Source organism: Equus asinus, chromosome 14 (genome assembly GCF_041296235.1).
Source record: "Equus asinus isolate D_3611 breed Donkey chromosome 14, EquAss-T2T_v2, whole genome shotgun sequence".
Taxonomy (NCBI): Eukaryota; Metazoa; Chordata; class Mammalia; order Perissodactyla; family Equidae; genus Equus; species Equus asinus.
In genome coordinates, this window is record NC_091803.1 from 46,946,355 (window position 1) to 46,963,097 (window position 16,743).

Here is a 16,743-nt window from a genome sequence, read left to right on the forward strand (position 1 = left end):
TAACAGAGGCAGAGACTGCGATGGAGGGTCTATGAGCCAAGGCGGTCAGGAGCCACCAGCAGCCGGAAGAAGCAAGGATGCCTTCTTCCCTAAATGCTATAAAGAGTGTAGAAAAAGCGGCTGGCTGGGACCTCGACTTTGGACTTCTGGCCTCCAGAACTGTGAGAGAAATACATTTCTGTTGTTTTAAATCTCCCAGATTGTGGTAATTGGCTATGGCCACCACAGGAAACCATTACAGGCACCGAGTTGGTAAGACCTTTTTTTCCCCCAAAGCTACTAAGGTGTTCGGACCTAACTACCCTGTGAATTGAACTGTTGTTTCTTTTACCCTAAGAACACCAGGAAAAATTGCTGAGACTACGGGTGCCCTGAAGGGAGAAATGTGGGGAACATCTGGCCTGAGTCCCAGCCATAGTCCCGGGACCTGGAGTTGGAAGGGTCCAGAGGAGGGGCAGGGACAGCTCTGGCATTTCTCTGAGCCTCAGTTCCCACCAAAAAAGAAAGACAATCTGGTCCTAATAAACATTGAACCTGGCCTTTTAACAACCTCAACTGTTGAAGGAAAACAGAAGACAATCAGCCGATGGAAACCATAGACCCTCCACCTCCCTTTCCCCCAAGTGGGAAATGAAATGTCGGAGTCCGTTTCCCTTTTAGCGGGGAGAGTGGAGCAAGGCTGAGAGGCCACTGACTTCCGGATGGGGGTAGGAGAGGGAAATTCTGACAGTCCCTTCTCAGGCACTGCGGTGGGCTTGCGTCGCAGCCTCCCTCTGGGGCTCCCCTTGCCTCTGTCCCAGCTCCGCTTGGGACCTGGAGAGTCGCCCCCATCAATCCCCTTGACACAGACACAGTCCTGGGGGTGTGCGCCATGGAGTTCCCGGCGCTCTGGGTGTGAATTTTGTTCCCCAGTCAAACGTAACCGTGCAGGGTGTTCTCGGTTTACTCAGTTTAAGCTGCTGGGCGCCTTCTTGGGCTGAGTATTCAAAGGGTGGTTGGCGGGCGTGAATATTGAAATTGCTTGGCTCAAGGTGGAGAGTGACGTCTGCGTCCCGAGTCCGTTTGAAGCTTCAGGGAACCATAACGCTACGCAGAAGTCTCACTCCAAGCATCTACGACTGGCCTATATCATTAAAAGCCTGTGGAAATGGTTAATTTACGAAATATTTCGTTTCTGTTGTGTCGCTGTACGGCCTCTTTATCAGTCAAAACTATGCGCCCAACGTGGGGCTCGAACCCACGACCCTGAGATTAAGAGTCTCATGCTCTACCGACTGAGCTAGCCGGGCGCAGGCATCTGTGGCACTCACCACCCTGCTGCTCAGAGTCAGAAAGGCAGGTGCTGCAAAAACCAGTCAAGGTGCCTCCCGCCAGGGGCGAGCCACGCAAAAGAGGCGTGGCTGTCCCCAGGGTCTGCCCTCTGGGCTTTCAGGCAGCCGGGCGCAGTCGCAGCTCCGGACTCTGGACCCCTTGGACCGGCGACTCCTCATTCTCAGCTGTTTGTTGGCGGAAGGAATCCTTTAACCTCGGGGTTAAAGTGGAATTTGTGGGCTGGGGCCATTAGCCACAGCCCTGGGTTGGAGCCTCTCGGGGTGGTCCTTGTGGGGTGCGGGTGGCAAGGAACAACTCCTCTCCAGGGCCCAAGCACAGCTCAGAGGAGCCTGCGTCCACGCCCCCTCTGATAGTCTAACCCCAAATCCTTGCTCGATATTGGGCTGGCCTGTTTATGGCTCCACTTCGTTTAAAATGACCCAAAGAATCAGCCCCCTCCCGCTCCCCTCTGACCTATGTACAGGGTGAGCAGAGAGGCCCTTGAAGCCCCAAGTGAGGAGGGCTTGCGGGTCATTTTTCTTTGTCCCAGGCAAGGGTCCTTGCACCTGTGAATCCACGGAGCCACAGCTTTACTCACTATGGCCAACGTCTTGGGAATATCTTGGAAAAATCCGAACGTGGTCCTGGGTCCCTGCCCAAGATGGCTTGGCTGTCCAGAAGTTCCCTGGGGGGAGGGGCTCATTGTTCACCATTCATGCTCAGCCAGCGGAATGACCCCGGGTGGATCCCCCCCCTGGGGTTTGGGGGTGAAGAGGGACTTCCTTTCGCTGTTTCTGACCTCCCTCTGCTTCCCCCGAAAGACTCACACTCTAGAAAAGCTGCCACTACTGAAAAGTCTGAAGGGCTAGGCAGAAAGGGAAGTTTGGGACAGGCCAGGGACCCCAATCCCCGCCCCCCCCCAAAGATGACAGCCCCAGCCTTAGCAAAGTAACCTGATCCCTGGGGGTCTGTAGGAGGCTCTAAGCTGTGCCACTGCCCAAAGCTGAAGCTTATTTGCCCCAAGCCCCTGACAACAGAAACCTTCTCGAAGACTCTAAATGCGATCCCTGCACCCAGTGGAGCCAGGGCCCACAATCCCTGGCTCAAAGGGCCAGTGAGACCCCATTAGGTTGCTGGGCCTTCCCCCTCATCCAAGGCTGTCAGCTTCTCTTCCTTCTTCCCTCAGGCCTCGCAGCAACCCCCCTACAGCCACCCTTGTCAACCCCACTCACTCTGCCCTCTCCCCCACGTCCCCCTCCTCACTCCTCTCCTGTGCCAGGACTTGAACCAGCCTCCCTGTCCCAGCCCGACACTCCTCCTGACAAGTCTGCGCCTCTCCATGCTTGAAGACCACAGCCTCTCTCCCTGCAGGACGGGTCCCCCCAGATCTGCTCCCTGCGGAGTTCCCAACACAGCACTTACCTGGCTGAGAATGGGGAGGGGGCGAGTTTGTGGGATGAATGGAGAATGGAGCCAGAAGGCATGGGGTGCAGAAGGTCATCCAGGCAGCAGGGTCAAGAGGGACAGGAGAGTGTGGTTGGTCCGTTGGCCTCCTTCTCATCTCAGGTATGAGAAAGCCCAGGGGAGTCTAGACTTGAACTCTTCCGAACATTTTCGGGCGTGGGCTGGGATGTACAGGGAGGAGCGGGGTGGGGACCCTCTGCAGAGCTCTGGGGAGGACAGAGCCTCCAGGGCTGGAAGAGTTTGGGGGCTGTGGACGGTGGCACCAGCTCAGGGGTGGAGGCTCCTGAGGGAGAGCCCGGAAAAGGCCCAGGCCACACTGGTTGGTCCACTGGGGTGACCGGTGTGCCCGACCTCCAAGCCTCAGGAGACCGACACTTCTCCGAAACCAAATTCGCTGCCGGGTGGAGCAGAGTGCAGCTGTGCCGTGCTTGGGACGGAGGAATACGGGAACCGCGGCCCCAGCTCCGCCCCAGCCTTGGGCAATGGAGAGAGGAAAGGACCCGCAAGTTCCTCTGCTCTGGAGGCGTCGGGAAAGGCCAGCCGAGCTTAGGACCAGAGGAGGCAGAACGGAGTCCTGCACCCCTAGAATTGCAGTCTCCCAGACCTAGCACGACAGGGTCGGCGACATTGAACCACCTCTCCTCCAGGGCTGAGAACTGAACAACCCGAATCTCCTGTGGGGCCGCTCCGAAGCGAGGACAGCGGGCGCTGCGGCGGGACTGGGAAATGGGCATGAAGATAACCAGGAAGGAACAGGCACATCTCAAAAGCGGGGATGGCTCGTTGGTCTAGGGGTATGATTCTCGCTTAGGGTGCGAGAGGTCCCGGGTTCAAATCCCGGACGAGCCCTATAAAATCCGTTTTTCTTCTCCCAAACTCTCCCAGCCCAGGGCCTCCCGCGGAAACGAAATCTGGCTCTGCTCTACCGTCGCCCAGCCAGCCCGCTAGCCCGACTGGAAAGGCCAGAGATCCTAAATCTGTGAGTCCTGAGTTTGAGTTCCACATTGAGTACCTTAGCGGGCCTGCAGAGAAAGAGATCACCACGTGCACCCAGGCCACACAGACGCCGGAGGCCGCAGCCTCAGTCCAGGACCTCTCGCCCTCCGCCTACCCTCTGCAGTTCCTACACTCCTAAGTGGTTCCCCGCCTGGCCGCCAGGGGGAGCGCCGAGCCGGAGCTGCTGGGCTGGGAAGCCCGGGTCCTCCCTGAGCAGGAGCAGCAGAAGGGCAGCGGCCTTGGTCCAGAGAGCCCCCAACTATGTTCTGGGTGAGCCAGGCTCTGGCCGCCGGCCTGCACTGCCAGTTTTGTTAATGGCCAGTGCGGGGCCAGGGAGCCTCCTGGGACCCCCTTCCCACCTGGCAAAAAGGGAGAGCAGGGCAGCTGGGTAGGGCCTACCCTGAGCGTGCACCTCACGAAATGGACCCCTTAACTTTGGCCCCGGTTTCTCCCCCCTTTCCCTTTCCGTTCCTGGGATCTAAACAGAAACTTCAGGGCCAGTTCAGCTTGTGTGGCCAGTGCCCAGCAGCAGCGCCCAGATGCTCTGCATTTCTCCAACGTCTAATGGTGGTCATTGAATTGCCCCAACCTTCTCTTTGTCCACATGGGGAGCAGTAAGACGCGCCCCTCTTCCCCTCAGCCGGGGTGTGTCACTGGAGGCCTAGTGGGGAGCATGAACTCCCATCCCTGCCCAGCAGTGAGGAGGCCCCTTCTGGTGTGAACTACCCCGACCAGATAACATGGTGACACCCTCTTTCCCCATCCAGGGGGCACCTTGTCTGAGGACGCTGCTAAAGCAGATTTAAGTAAGCTTTGGAGTCCCATAATATAATATTGAAAATATCCAAGATGCAATTGAAAATCATTGGTCAAACTAAGGACCAGGAAAATTTCAACTTGAAGGAGAAAAGACAATAGAGAGAGGCAGACACAGATGTTGGGGCCATCAGACGAGGAGGGTAAAGCAGCCATCCTAAAAATGCTTCAAGGAGTAATTACAAACCACCTGAAACAAATTTAAAAATGGACAATCTCAAAGAAAAAGAAGATATAAAGAATAACCAAATGGGAAACTTAGAACCAAAAAATACAATAATTGAAATAAAAAGCTTAATGGATGGGCAACAGCAGAATGGACAAGACAGAAGAAAGAATCAATGAACTTGAAGATAGAAATTACCCAATCTGAGGAACAGAGGAAATACATACACACCAAAAAAGCAAAGCCCCCCCAAAACCACAGAGCTTCAGGGATCTGTGGGACTTGAACAAAATATCTAATGTTGGAGTCACTGGAGACCCAAGAGAGGAGAAAGGTGGGGCTTTAGTACTAGAAGAAATAGTAGCTGAAATTTGCCAGTGTGTTTTTTAAAAATAGACTTTATTTTTTAGAGCAGTTTTAGGTTCACAGCAAAATTAAGCAGAAATACAGAACTCTCATAAACCTCTGCCCCATACACTCATAGCTTCCCCCATTCCAGTGGATTTCTAAAACCTATCTCACTCTAATTTTTCTGACATATTTTAAAGCACATATAATATCGATTCACTCATAAAAACTTTTTACTTTTTTTCAAATATCTCTACAAATGAAGTTTATTTTGAAAAAATACCCACAATGCCATGCGCACACCCAATAACATTCGCTATGACACCTTAGTATTCGCTCATCTCCAGTCCCACTGCAGGTTCCTGGCTGCCTCACAACCTCCTCTTTACACCTGGTTGGCTGCGTTCAGGATGCAGGCCAGGTCTGCACATCGCAGCTGTTGGAGTCTGAAATCTCCGTGCCTCCTCAGCAGATTCTCCCAGGCGCCCCGGCTCCAGAGTTTGGGGTAGGGGAGGAACAGAGAGCCACTGTCCATTGTTATTTCGAGTTCCTCCCAGCTCTAGAGAGCCAGGCCAGGATGGGGCGCGGCGGGGGACGCCCCAGCCCAAACTCACCCAAGTCGCATGCCCGCCGTGCAAGGACCGCCCCGCTCCCTGCAGGGACGCCTTCGCTCCCGACCCTGAATCCCGGGAGACTGGATGCGGAAGCAGAGGCCGAGAGGCAGGGGTCGCGGGGGGCGTCCCGGAGTCTCCAACCCCCTCTGCCATCCGCGGCTGGGTGGCAGGTTCCAGAAGCTCAGGATCGCCCAAAGGGCAGACTGAAAAGAGTGTGGCAAAATAATTAAAAAATTTTTTTTAAATAAAAATAAATTGATTTTAGATGTTTCAAAGGAAACATAGATGAAATTATGCGAACACGTAGAATCCAGCGGGTCTAACAATTACTGGAAGTTCACGGTTTGTTTGATCACATGCGGGGGATGGGCCACATTGTCACTTCCCCATTTCCAGCCGCTTTTCGCGCGTCCGGGGATCAGCTACGACGGGTCGGCCCTGAGTCCCGTCCAGACCGCAGGGCTCCGGGCCGCCGCTGAGCCGCCGTCCTTCGGTCCGTAGGTCAGGGCGCCGCCTCGCACCCCACCCGGCACTGCCCTGCAGTTTCCAGCGCGGCCGGCCCGCCATTCTCCGCGAATGCTGCGCGGTCTCCACACGCAGGGTGCCCCGGGATCTGATGCGCGCAATCATTTTGTTATCCACAGCCAGCCACGTTCGGAAACTTAGCCGCAGTCCCCGCTCCGCTCAGTCGCCCGGCTAGCTCAGTCGGTAGAGCATGAGACTCTTAATCTCAGGGTCGTGGGTTCGAGCCCCACGTTGGGCGTCCTTTTGAAAAGTGCAAACCGCCTGGACCTCCGTGCAATTTCCAGCATCCGATTTAGGTACAATCTCTTAAATGCGCCAAAGGCGAAGTCCGACGGGCGGCGAGGTGTCCAGCCCCTGCCACGGTGGCGAGCTCTCGGTGTGGACGCGTCCCTCCTTACACTGGCTCCGCGAGCCGGCTTTATTCCTCAACTTCTTCTCTAACGAAAGTAACCTTCCAAATGGGCCCATCAGAGGCTTGAATCTAGCTGCCAGAGGAAAGCCACCCACCGCGGATTCCCCTTTTAGTCAGCGGAGCGAGACACCGTTATTATCTCCGCATCTGCAGGACAGCGCGGCCGCACCTAAAAAGCTCAACTTGTACTAGGATGAGATTCCCAAATCACAACCACCACTCAACGTGACGTGGCCCGTCACCACGGAGCAGCCCAAACCACTGCAAGAAAGCATGAGAGTAGAGTGACAATCCAGGTGGGCAGGTCCACCTCTCTTGGTGACCGCGGCGGCCCAATCGTCAACCACTCTTAAAAGGAGGGCTCGTCCGGGATTTGAACCCGGGACCTCTCGCACCCTAAGCGAGAATCATACCCCTAGACCAACGAGCCTGCTTGCGAGTAACCGTCTGCCTTCTTGCTGAGCTCAACCCTCTCCGCCCTTGCTGATCAGGACTGTTCGTTTTTCTCCGCCACGAATTCTCCCCCTTTCCCCATGGATGTTGGGGAAGGATTTGAAGCAGGTCCCCACGGACAGGAGGGGAACGGGGAAGGTTCGGCATTGCCGCACACTGAGATTCCAAGGCCGTAAATCCCAGGTCCGGGTTTTGGGGTGTCCTGCTATGCCGCTCTCCCCCCGCGGGTGGAAAACTGAGACCGTCAGCATGGGAAAGCGCACCCAGGTCCTCCTTCCGTCACCCAGCTAAGGGCTGGGATATGGAGTGAAGCTGGGAGCGGGGTTTGGACCCGCACCCCGAGGCATCATGGGCCCCCGGACGCTCCTGGGACCGCACCCCACACACGCCGCTTATTGAAGAGACTCGCCACGCGGTGCCGAGTCTCACACCCGCTCCCGCCCAGGCTCCAGCCTCCCGGAGTCCAAGACTCGCATCCCAGTGCAGGCACAGCCAGGAAGGGGCCCGGACGAGGGGCGGAGGTTTAAGAGGGGAGCGAAAGGAGAGGGAGGATGTTGAGGAACTTCACGGAGCCCTCACCCCGGTCAAGGCGCCTCCCTGTCCACTGAGCACCACGAACATCCGGCCTCAGTGAGAGGGCCGATCTGGCCACTCGGAGCCAGCCAGGATCTCGGTCCATTGCGCTCTGGGCCTGTCTTCCGAGCCATCCTCACAGGCCCAGACCCCACTCCAGCTCCACCGGCGGTTCCCTTCCTGCCCTGAAATGACCACAAAAAACAAACCATAGGCTCCTCCAGGATTGGAAGCAGAAACGAGAATAAGAACTCCTCCACAGGGACCTTCTCCACTGAGCCCCAGCTCCGCCAGGCCCTGGACTGAGGGCTGGGGGAGAGGGGAGCAGACTCTGGGTGCTGAGGCAGGGAGGGGCTTAAGGCAGATGTGAAGGAGGGACACTGCTGATTTGGACAAGGACTTCGGAGAGGAACTATCCCGCTGGTGGAGGCGGCAGTAGTTTCCCCTTAAGGGATGGGAGTCTTAAAAAGCCCCAGGAGAAGAAAGTACTGGCCAGGGAGCTTGATTATCCCTGTCGCCCCCCACCAGGCCTCAGGGTCAGGCCAGGCCTCCATTTAGGCCTGGATTCTGTGCAGGAGATCCGCTGGGCTCAGGGACTCTAGAGTCAGGCGGCATGAAAGGGGCGCCCAGCCTGCCCGACCCTGCGCTTCAGTGGAGAATCCCAGGCCGTTTAGGTCAGAAACAAGGTCCACTGGCCTGCCTGCCCGTCTGCAGGCACCCGGAGCTCTGGTCCTGCTGCAGCTGGCCTGTTGGGGCTCTGTGCTGTAATCCCCGGGGCCAGGCACAACTCTGGAATTGGGAGCAGGAAACATCCCAGAGTGAGAGCCCCCGAAATTTTTGCCAAAGCCTCAGTCCCTGCCTGTTTAACCATGTCTTGTCTTTTCTGTATTTCTGATCTTTGACATCTGGGCCTTTGCTGACCCTGGAAGGACTGCCCCTCCCACGGTTAGCCAATTCCCAGAGATAGTAAAGGACTCTTCCACCAGCACATATTTCAAATGCAAACCACCACTCCTCATACCCCAACCACCTCTTTTATGGGGCTCTCACACTCTGAGCCACTATCCACCAATCACCAGGCCTGAATCACCCCAAGGCCAGGAAACAGACAAGTAGGGACAGTATCCCAGAGCCTGCTGAGTTGTTCAAACTAGCCAACTTAGGCCTGTTTACTCTGCCTCACCTGTTCATTCTGTGAAACCACAATATAGGCTCTTGCCCCTGGTTCCCGCTCACTCCCTCTGCCTCCTGACTGACCCTGGCGCTTCCCCTGAGGGTCCCCCAGGCAAGGGGTGCCCCCTCCTCTTGGGAACTCTGAATAACAAGCCATCTTTTCAGTGACAGTCATCTCCAGATCTGTTGAGCTCACCATACCTGAATAATAATAAAACCTATTACAGCACTGCCGTTCTTCCAGCGTAGAGAAAAGAGATCTGTGTCCGGAGGGCAGCCTCTGGGCGCCTGTGGGGACGCCGCATCGTTGGTGGCTCCAACACCGAGGCACAGACCTTCCCCATTCTCAGTCTCCAGCGTGGGTTCCTGTCCCCCCTTGGGTGGGGAAGGCCCTCTGGCAGCCCCTCAAGAAGGAAAAAGACGTTTGAAAACGTCGGCTCGTCCGGAATTTGAATTTATGACCTTTCACATCCCAAAGCAAAAACCTACTCCCAGACCAAGTTGGATATACGCCTGGCAGACGCGCAGATCAGGTCTCCCGCTCGCGGAGACAGGCGTGGCCGGGGACGGATTTGCCCTTCTCTCCAGTCCCGGGAGCGCTCCCCTAGCCAGGCCACCCGGCAGCTCCCAGAAGGAAGCCTCGGGCCTGGAGGCGCCCTCCGCTCCTGCACCCGACCCAGGCGGAGGGAGGGACAGTTGGCAGCATGGCGCTGGGCGCACTGCCGCCGGCGGGGACCAGGCTCCTGTCGCCCTGGACTCGGCGGAGCTCCGTCGTCTACACCCTGAGAACATGGAAGTGTCTGAAAAAACTGGGCTCGTCCGGGATTTGAACCCGGGACCTCTCGCACCCAAAGCGAGAATCATACCCCTAGACCAACGAGCCAGCCCGACAGACCCTTCCTGACATTTGTCCTTGGAGGCCTGCATCCGCGGCTCCGCCCTCCGTCCCCGCCGAGCCCCGGCTTCCCGGCCCCTCGGGGAGGTGCGCGGAGGGAGGTTTCGGTTTCAACTCCGGGGGCGGGGGTGGGGGGGTGGTTTAGACGGAGCTGCGGCGCGGCGGGCCCCGCAGTAGAGGGAGCCCCCCCACCCCACCCCCGGCCTGCGGAGCCAGCCTCCCCAGAGCACGACGGCCCCACCCGCGCCTAGCGCCACCCAGCCCCGAGCGCAGGCTCTGAGCTCCTCCAGGAGCCCAAGCAGCTAGAGCAGGAGGCGGGCGACAAGGCGGAGAAGGCAGTCCGTGTGACCCGGGGGAGCGTGGAGGTCCCTCGTGGTGGACCCCAGCCCAGAAATTTCCCCCAATGTGGGATCCCAGTCTAGGACCCCGAGAATGAGGCTCTGCCGCCTCCCAGCCGGCCAGCCCCGGCAAGCCTCGATCAGCGCCGGGTCCCGCACAGACCCCGGGGCTCCTGTCCTCAGCCGAGCCCCCTCTGGGCCTGGGATCGGCCCGGAAGACCCTCGCAGCTCTGGAATCCCGACGCAGGGGTCAGAACTGGGGTCAGGCCTCCCTTCTTCCCAAACGGGCAGCTGCTCAAACGCTCCAAACTGTCCTTCCCTCTTGCCCTGGGATCTAGGATCCGCCTGGGAAGGCTCCCCTAACTGCTGGGGCCGCACAGACGCACAGACGGACAGCAGAGAGGGGCCGGCGGCGCCCTCGCTGCCTGCTGAAAGGACGCGAATTCACGCTCCAGCCCCCAGGTGGCGTGTGCCCAAGATCCAATTTCAGGACAACAAAGTTCTGGAGAAGTCCAACTAATCTGTGGAGTAACGTTACCCACCATCGCCCGGCTAGCTCAGTCGGTAGAGCATGAGACTCTTAATCTCAGGGTCGTGGGTTCGAGCCCCACCTTGGACGTGGCTTTTGTCCCCAAGGTCCCGCCTTAAATCTAAGCGGAGTTGATGAGGTCCCTATAAACGAAGCAGCCCCCGCAGTGGGAATCTGTTCGTGGTCCAGAGTCCCGCATACCGGAGCCTGCCTCCAATATCACCAGAGGAGCTTGATTTTGTCTCATTAATGTTTTATTACATATATTGTAACTTAAAAAATTTTAAATTTACACAAAAGTTCCAGATAGTGTACAAAGAGAGGTCGGGAGCCTCTGAGGGGTTCCCCTCATAGGGGCTTCCTTGAAATTCCCACCTTCTGATCCCAGCAGGCACTGACTGGGGGATGTAAGAATATCACCCAACATAGGACTGGAGCCCACTGCTCTGCCGGCCGAATGAGGGCCACAGGAGACGACTTAGGAGCGGACCCTCAGCTAAAGGTGGAACCCCACTAATCCTGGCCCTGAGCAGGGACCTACGTGGGGTCCCATCTGTATCCAGGGGTGCTCCCCCCCAGGACCCCAGCCTCCTCCAACAACTGTGTGCCCCTCGCCTGGGCCCAGCGCAGCTTTCCTCCCTAGTGGACAGACACCGGCAGGGAAGGGAGCCCCTTGTAGTCCCAGCCCCTCCCCTATTCTCAAGTAGAAAGAAAATCAGAAATCATGGGGTACTCCCAGTAGAGGTTAGGTGGCCCCACTTCTGCGAGAAGCAAGCAGTGAGGGAAGTGTGGGCTCCTTTCTGGAGATAGGGTAGGAGAGGGGAAGGGTTAGCAACACCAGCCCTGAGGTTCGGCATCTGTGAGTCTCAGTGTTGGGTCATCTGAAATCTGAGTCTCCAGGGGTCCATTCCTCTTTGAGCCCCCGCAGCTCTGGCACCCAGCCACTCTCAGTCCTGGCTCCATGCCAGAAAACTGGGGCTTCCACATCTAGGGGTGGAGGGAGAAGAGGGCTGGGGAGTGAGGAGGCACCTGACAGGTCCCTCTTGATGCCTGGGCCAGGACACCCTACTTGTCCACAAGAGACTGCATTTATCAGAGTTCTCCAGAGAAACAGAACATATATATATATGGAAAGAGAGAGAGGGAGAGAGACTGATTTTAAGGAATTGGCTCAGACTGTTGGACTGGAAAGTGAACTATGCAGGGTAGGCCTGCAGGCTGGAAATTCCAGCAAGAGTTGATGTTACAGTCTTGAGTCAGGAGGTAGTCAGAGGCAGAGTTCCTTCCTCTTGGTGGTAACCTCAGTCTTTTCTCTTAAGACCTTCAACTGATTGCATGAGGCCCACTCACAATATGGAAGGTAGTCTGCTTTACTCAAGTCAACTGATTTAAATGCTAATCAAATCTAAAAAATATCTTCACAGCAACCTCTAGACTGGTATTTGCCCAAACATCTGGGCACCATAGCCTGGCCAAGTTGACACATAAAATTAATCATCACAGGGTCTTATCAAGTGTTGGACTTCTTTCTTTCTTTTCTTTTTAAAGATTTTATTTTTCCTTTTTCTCCCCAAAGCCTCCTGGAACATAGTTGTATATTTTAGTTGTGGGTCCTTCTAGTTGTGGCATGTGGGATGACACCTCATCATGGCTTGATGAGCGGTGCCATGTCCGCACCCAGGATCCCAACTGGTGAAACCCTGGGCCGCCACAGCGGAGCGCGAGAACTTAACCACTTGGCCACAGGCTGGCCCCTGGACTTCTTTCTTAATAGGAGACGCAAGGTACAAAAGCTTGCCTTCTGCTTCAGGTATGTCCCAGTAGGCACCAGACCAGAGAACAGTCTGTCCTAAGCTTCTCAAAGATGCTCAGGCCTCCCTTCAACTGCACATGTCTTATTGCCTTGCTACTTGCCATTTCCTCCGGGCACTGCCACAATACAGAGTCAGCTGGTGGGTTTTCACTCTGATACTGAAGGACCATTCATGTGTGCCTGTACCCTGTCCCTTCTGGTCCCTCCCTTCACAGTTTGCCATGGCATTTCTAGCAACTCTGCTTCATTTAATGTAGGCCATTGCTTTTTCCATGCTTCCAAGAGGTGTGCCAGCAGTGCATCATAACCAGTTTGAGGGACCCTTGCCAGGGTGTTAAGTCCTGTGTTGTGGAAGACTGTCCCATATTGATCATCTCTCCCTTTTCCAGCTTTTTATTCTCCCACCCTGATCCAGGGCCCTGAGGATCTGCTCCGGGCAAACTTTCCTGGTTACTGCTGCTTTCTTATCCAGCCCTACAGCTCCTTTGAGTGATGATTCCTCTCCCCGCTTAAACAGTCCCAGTACTCTCCCAGCTGAGTCACGCTGAGATGCAACCCTATTTGGTTCCCTGGCCTGCAGGGGAGGTGGGAGCAGGTCCTGCGGAGAGCAGACCTTGTCTTGTAAGGTACCTGCCTCATTTGAGCCTCCTCAGAGACTTCAGGCAAGGGGGTGGAGGCCTGGGCTGGGGAGCTCAAGGTTCTCAATGCATCTACCCAGATATCCCCATTCAAAGTCTCAGGACCGCTTCTTCCCTACAGGCACCCTGACATCACCATGAGAGATTCGCTGAGGTTGAGTTCGCCCAGAGCTTTGTCTCAAGTTCTGCTGTTTTCACACCGAGGCCCGGAGCCTGGTCTTCAGCTTCCTCGGCCCATCAGCTGTAGGAGATGTGGGTTGCTTTCCATGCTGCCAAGGTGGCCTCTGATTTTCACACTTCTTTAAATGGTGATTAGTCCACCGGAGCCTGTCATTCTTTTGTCTCAATGCATTAAAGACACTCAACAACAGCCACATAATTCCACAGTGCTGACAGTGACCGTTTCCACCGTCTCTCTGAAATGCCAGAGATATGGGACGAGTGCAGCTCATTCCCCTCATCCTCCAGTGCATCCCAGTTCGACATGGGCGAAAGTCTTAGTAATCACACAGCTCTGGCATGCCAGGGTCTCTCAAAACTTTATCTACTGTATTTTTTCTTTTTGGAGCCCTGGGGGTGATTTCTGTGCACCCAAAAGAATGTTTAGAAGCTTCTTTGAAAATTAATATTTTATTTCCTAAAAATATGAAAACCAAAACTTTAGTTCTCTCTTAAGCTTTCAAGTTTTACTTTCAAACTTTACTATCCTATTCAGAAGCCTAGAAAGTTTTAACAATTACCTTTAATGACCTCTGAATGACACAAGGTCCTTCTGATAAGTTTAATTAACTAAACATGCTCATACATGGCAAAGAGCATTGCAAAATACTTTGATAGTTTCAAATAACGAACAAGAACTTCCCGATTACTAAACAATTCCTATAAATCAAATAAATTAAACTTATTGATGTGTTGAACCTGAAGTTCTGTTCAGTGATCCCAATACTGAATATAAACTAAGATCCCATCTTAAAACTATACATCTAAATCCATTACTTAATTATATATTTTATTTTATTTTGAGGAAGATTAGCCCTGAGCTAACATCTGCTGCCAATCCTTCTCTTTTTGCTGAGGAAGACTGGCCCTGAGCTCACATCTGTGCCCATCTTCCTCTACTTTATACATGGGACGCCTGCCACAGCATGGCATGCCAAGTGGTGCTATGTCCGCACCCGGGATCCCAACCAGCGAACCCAGGGCTGCTGAAGTGGAACGTGCGCACTTAACACACGGGCCGGCTCCTAATTATATATTTTAAATTGAAGTTACAAAACTGTCTCTCTGACATGTTAAATCATCTAAAATATTACAGGAACATAAAATACCATGTATATGATATTCCTTTCTTTTTTAACCACTTTGAAGAATAATTAAAATACAATAAACTGCTTATATTAAAATGTGTACAATTTGACCAGTTTTGACATATAAACACATCCAGTGAAACCATCACTATAATCAGGAAACTGCACATTTCCACCATCCCCAGGAGCTTCCTAGTACCTCATTCCCATCCCTTCCTCCCTCCACCCCCATCCCCAGGCAACACCCCGGCTTTCTATCACTATAGATTAGTTTGCATAATCTAGGATTTTATGTAAATGACAGATTCTTTTTTAACACAATTACTAATACTATGGTTTAACTCTCTTGAATATTTCTATACCCAATTCTGAAGCTTCAAGGAAATAAAAGATATCTGCACATACACATAAACGACAAAAACATGCACAGAACTGCACGTGTCCTCTCATGCCAACTAGGAACAATAATATCATCCTATATCATTTCGGGGTAAGAAACAGAGTTCCGACTAGAGATTTTCATGGGAATGCTTCCTGGACCAAATTCTTGTTGGCGATACTGATGGGACCTCAAATTTCAATTTATAGTTGCTATGTCAGTGACCCCATAACCTCCAGAGCGAGTAGTTCCGGAGTCCAGATCTTTGGGGTTCAGTTTTACACTCACCTAATTGTTCAGTCTACCCACAGAAGTTTGTAATTTCTTCTTCAGATCCTTTGAGTAGATATTGTCCTTCTTTGGCTCCTAACTCATATTCTGCTTAGATCTCAAGACTTTTGACCCTGTCAGACATCTGCAAATTTCTCACGCACTTCTTTGGCCTAGAGCTCCCGTGGAGGACACAAGGATGAGACTGAGCGCATTCTGGGCATCTCTGGATGCTAGTTCAGGAACGACACCCCGACTCCTGATGTGAGAGCTGTGTGGCTTCAGCCTCCTCAGTTGCAGTTGATAGATAATGCTTTAACCTGGATGGAAAAATCAAGAAATGGGACTATAATCATGTTATCTAGAGAATTAAGGTGTCAAAATGTTTCAAAGGATTCCCCCTCTGGTGTCCAAAGCACACGGACCATCGGCTGTTGGGTGTGCTCAACTGTCGCTGATGGATTAAGGAAGAAGCTCTAAGTGTGGTGGCTTCTGGGGAGGGAGTTTAGCAGTCAGGGTTCAGGAGGAAGTGGGAGACTGACTTTAGCCCTTGAATACCTTTTTTACCCCTTGAGTTTTTTCTTTTTCCTTTTTTTGTTTCTGAATTTTTTTATGAGGTAACATCGATTTACACTATATAAATTTCAGGTGTACATCATTAAAACAAACAAACTCTACCTACTACTGGCGGTGTGGTCCTCAGTGCCAGGCAGCCAGCAAGTGATTCAACTTCAGAATCTCATTCTTAGAGTACGGTTCCAACAGTTTTAGGACACGTTTCCTAGAAGCAAGCCCGATACAGGGATTTTCACGTAATCACCCCCCTTAAGGGAACCCTTTCAGGAGGCGTCTGTAAAGTGAGGGAAGCAGGACAGGGCAGGTGTGCCAGTAATTCAACTCTTTCAGCCTCAAACTCATCCTTCTAGACCCTACTTACTGATCTGTGTTAGATTTTGCTCCAAGGAGGCGCTAGAGAGACTGAAGGGCTGGAGGAGGAAGAAGGGACTCACTGCTTCCTGTTTGTTTCCTGGTCTCACCTACCCCCACAGCCTCACTTTTCTATCCGTTCCAGAAATAGGGGCTGAATCTAGTTGAAAGTTTCCCCAACACTCACAGGACCAGCCTCATCACGCTCGTTAGAGCCACCAGCGTGAGCTGGCTGAGGTCGCCTCCTCAGAAGTCTGCGTTCCAGGCCCATGGGTCCCTCCTCTGAGCTCGGAGACACCCACGCTAGATTCAGAGATCTGCTTTTAAGCTCTCTAAGGCCCTTCCCAAGCTTCTAATTTTTAATACTCCAACCTCTGCCCTTGGTCCCTGGCCCTATGGGGGGTGGCTGCTTTCTCAAGCCCTTTCTGCCTTCTCAACAACCTTATTAACTGCTCCTTATACTTAATCACTTTTCATTAGTCTGGTAAATAACGGATGGGTTTTCTTTTTTCCTCCAGCTTTATTGAGGCATAATTGACAAAAATCATATATGTTGAAGGTGTACAATGTGTTGATTTTTTATATGTATGCATTGTAAAATGATTACCACAATCAAGCTAATTAACATATCCATCACCTCACATAGCTACCTTTTGTGTGTGTGTGGTGAGAACACTTGATCTTAGCAAATTTCAAGTATACAATCTGATGCAGGGTCAGTGAGCCGAGGAGTCGAAAGAAAGATTTCTTGGACTCTCAAGGTCTGGCAGTAGTGCTCTTTTATTTAGAGAATAGT

The 16,743-nt window shown here is 53.4% G+C and overlaps 6 non-coding genes across 6 annotated transcripts; 3 read left to right on the forward strand and 3 right to left on the reverse strand.

Annotated features, from left to right (window-relative positions):
- Window positions 1-1,216: 1,216 nt before the first annotated feature.
- Window positions 1,217-1,289, reverse strand: TRNAK-CUU (transfer RNA lysine (anticodon CUU)). The gene has a single exon. It is a non-coding gene; the product is annotated as a tRNA-Lys (tRNA).
- A 2,263-nt stretch (window positions 1,290-3,552) lies between these two features.
- TRNAP-AGG (transfer RNA proline (anticodon AGG)) lies at window positions 3,553-3,624 on the forward strand. The gene has a single exon. It is a non-coding gene; the product is annotated as a tRNA-Pro (tRNA).
- A 2,781-nt stretch (window positions 3,625-6,405) lies between these two features.
- Window positions 6,406-6,478, forward strand: TRNAK-CUU (transfer RNA lysine (anticodon CUU)). Its single transcript has one exon. It is a non-coding gene; the product is annotated as a tRNA-Lys (tRNA).
- A 532-nt stretch (window positions 6,479-7,010) lies between these two features.
- Window positions 7,011-7,082, reverse strand: TRNAP-AGG (transfer RNA proline (anticodon AGG)). Its single transcript has one exon. It is a non-coding gene; the product is annotated as a tRNA-Pro (tRNA).
- Window positions 7,083-9,662: 2,580 nt separating this feature from the next.
- Window positions 9,663-9,734, reverse strand: TRNAP-UGG (transfer RNA proline (anticodon UGG)). The gene has a single exon. It is a non-coding gene; the product is annotated as a tRNA-Pro (tRNA).
- Window positions 9,735-10,630: 896 nt separating this feature from the next.
- On the forward strand, window positions 10,631-10,703 carry TRNAK-CUU (transfer RNA lysine (anticodon CUU)). Its single transcript has one exon. It is a non-coding gene; the product is annotated as a tRNA-Lys (tRNA).
- Window positions 10,704-16,743: the final 6,040 nt, after the last annotated feature.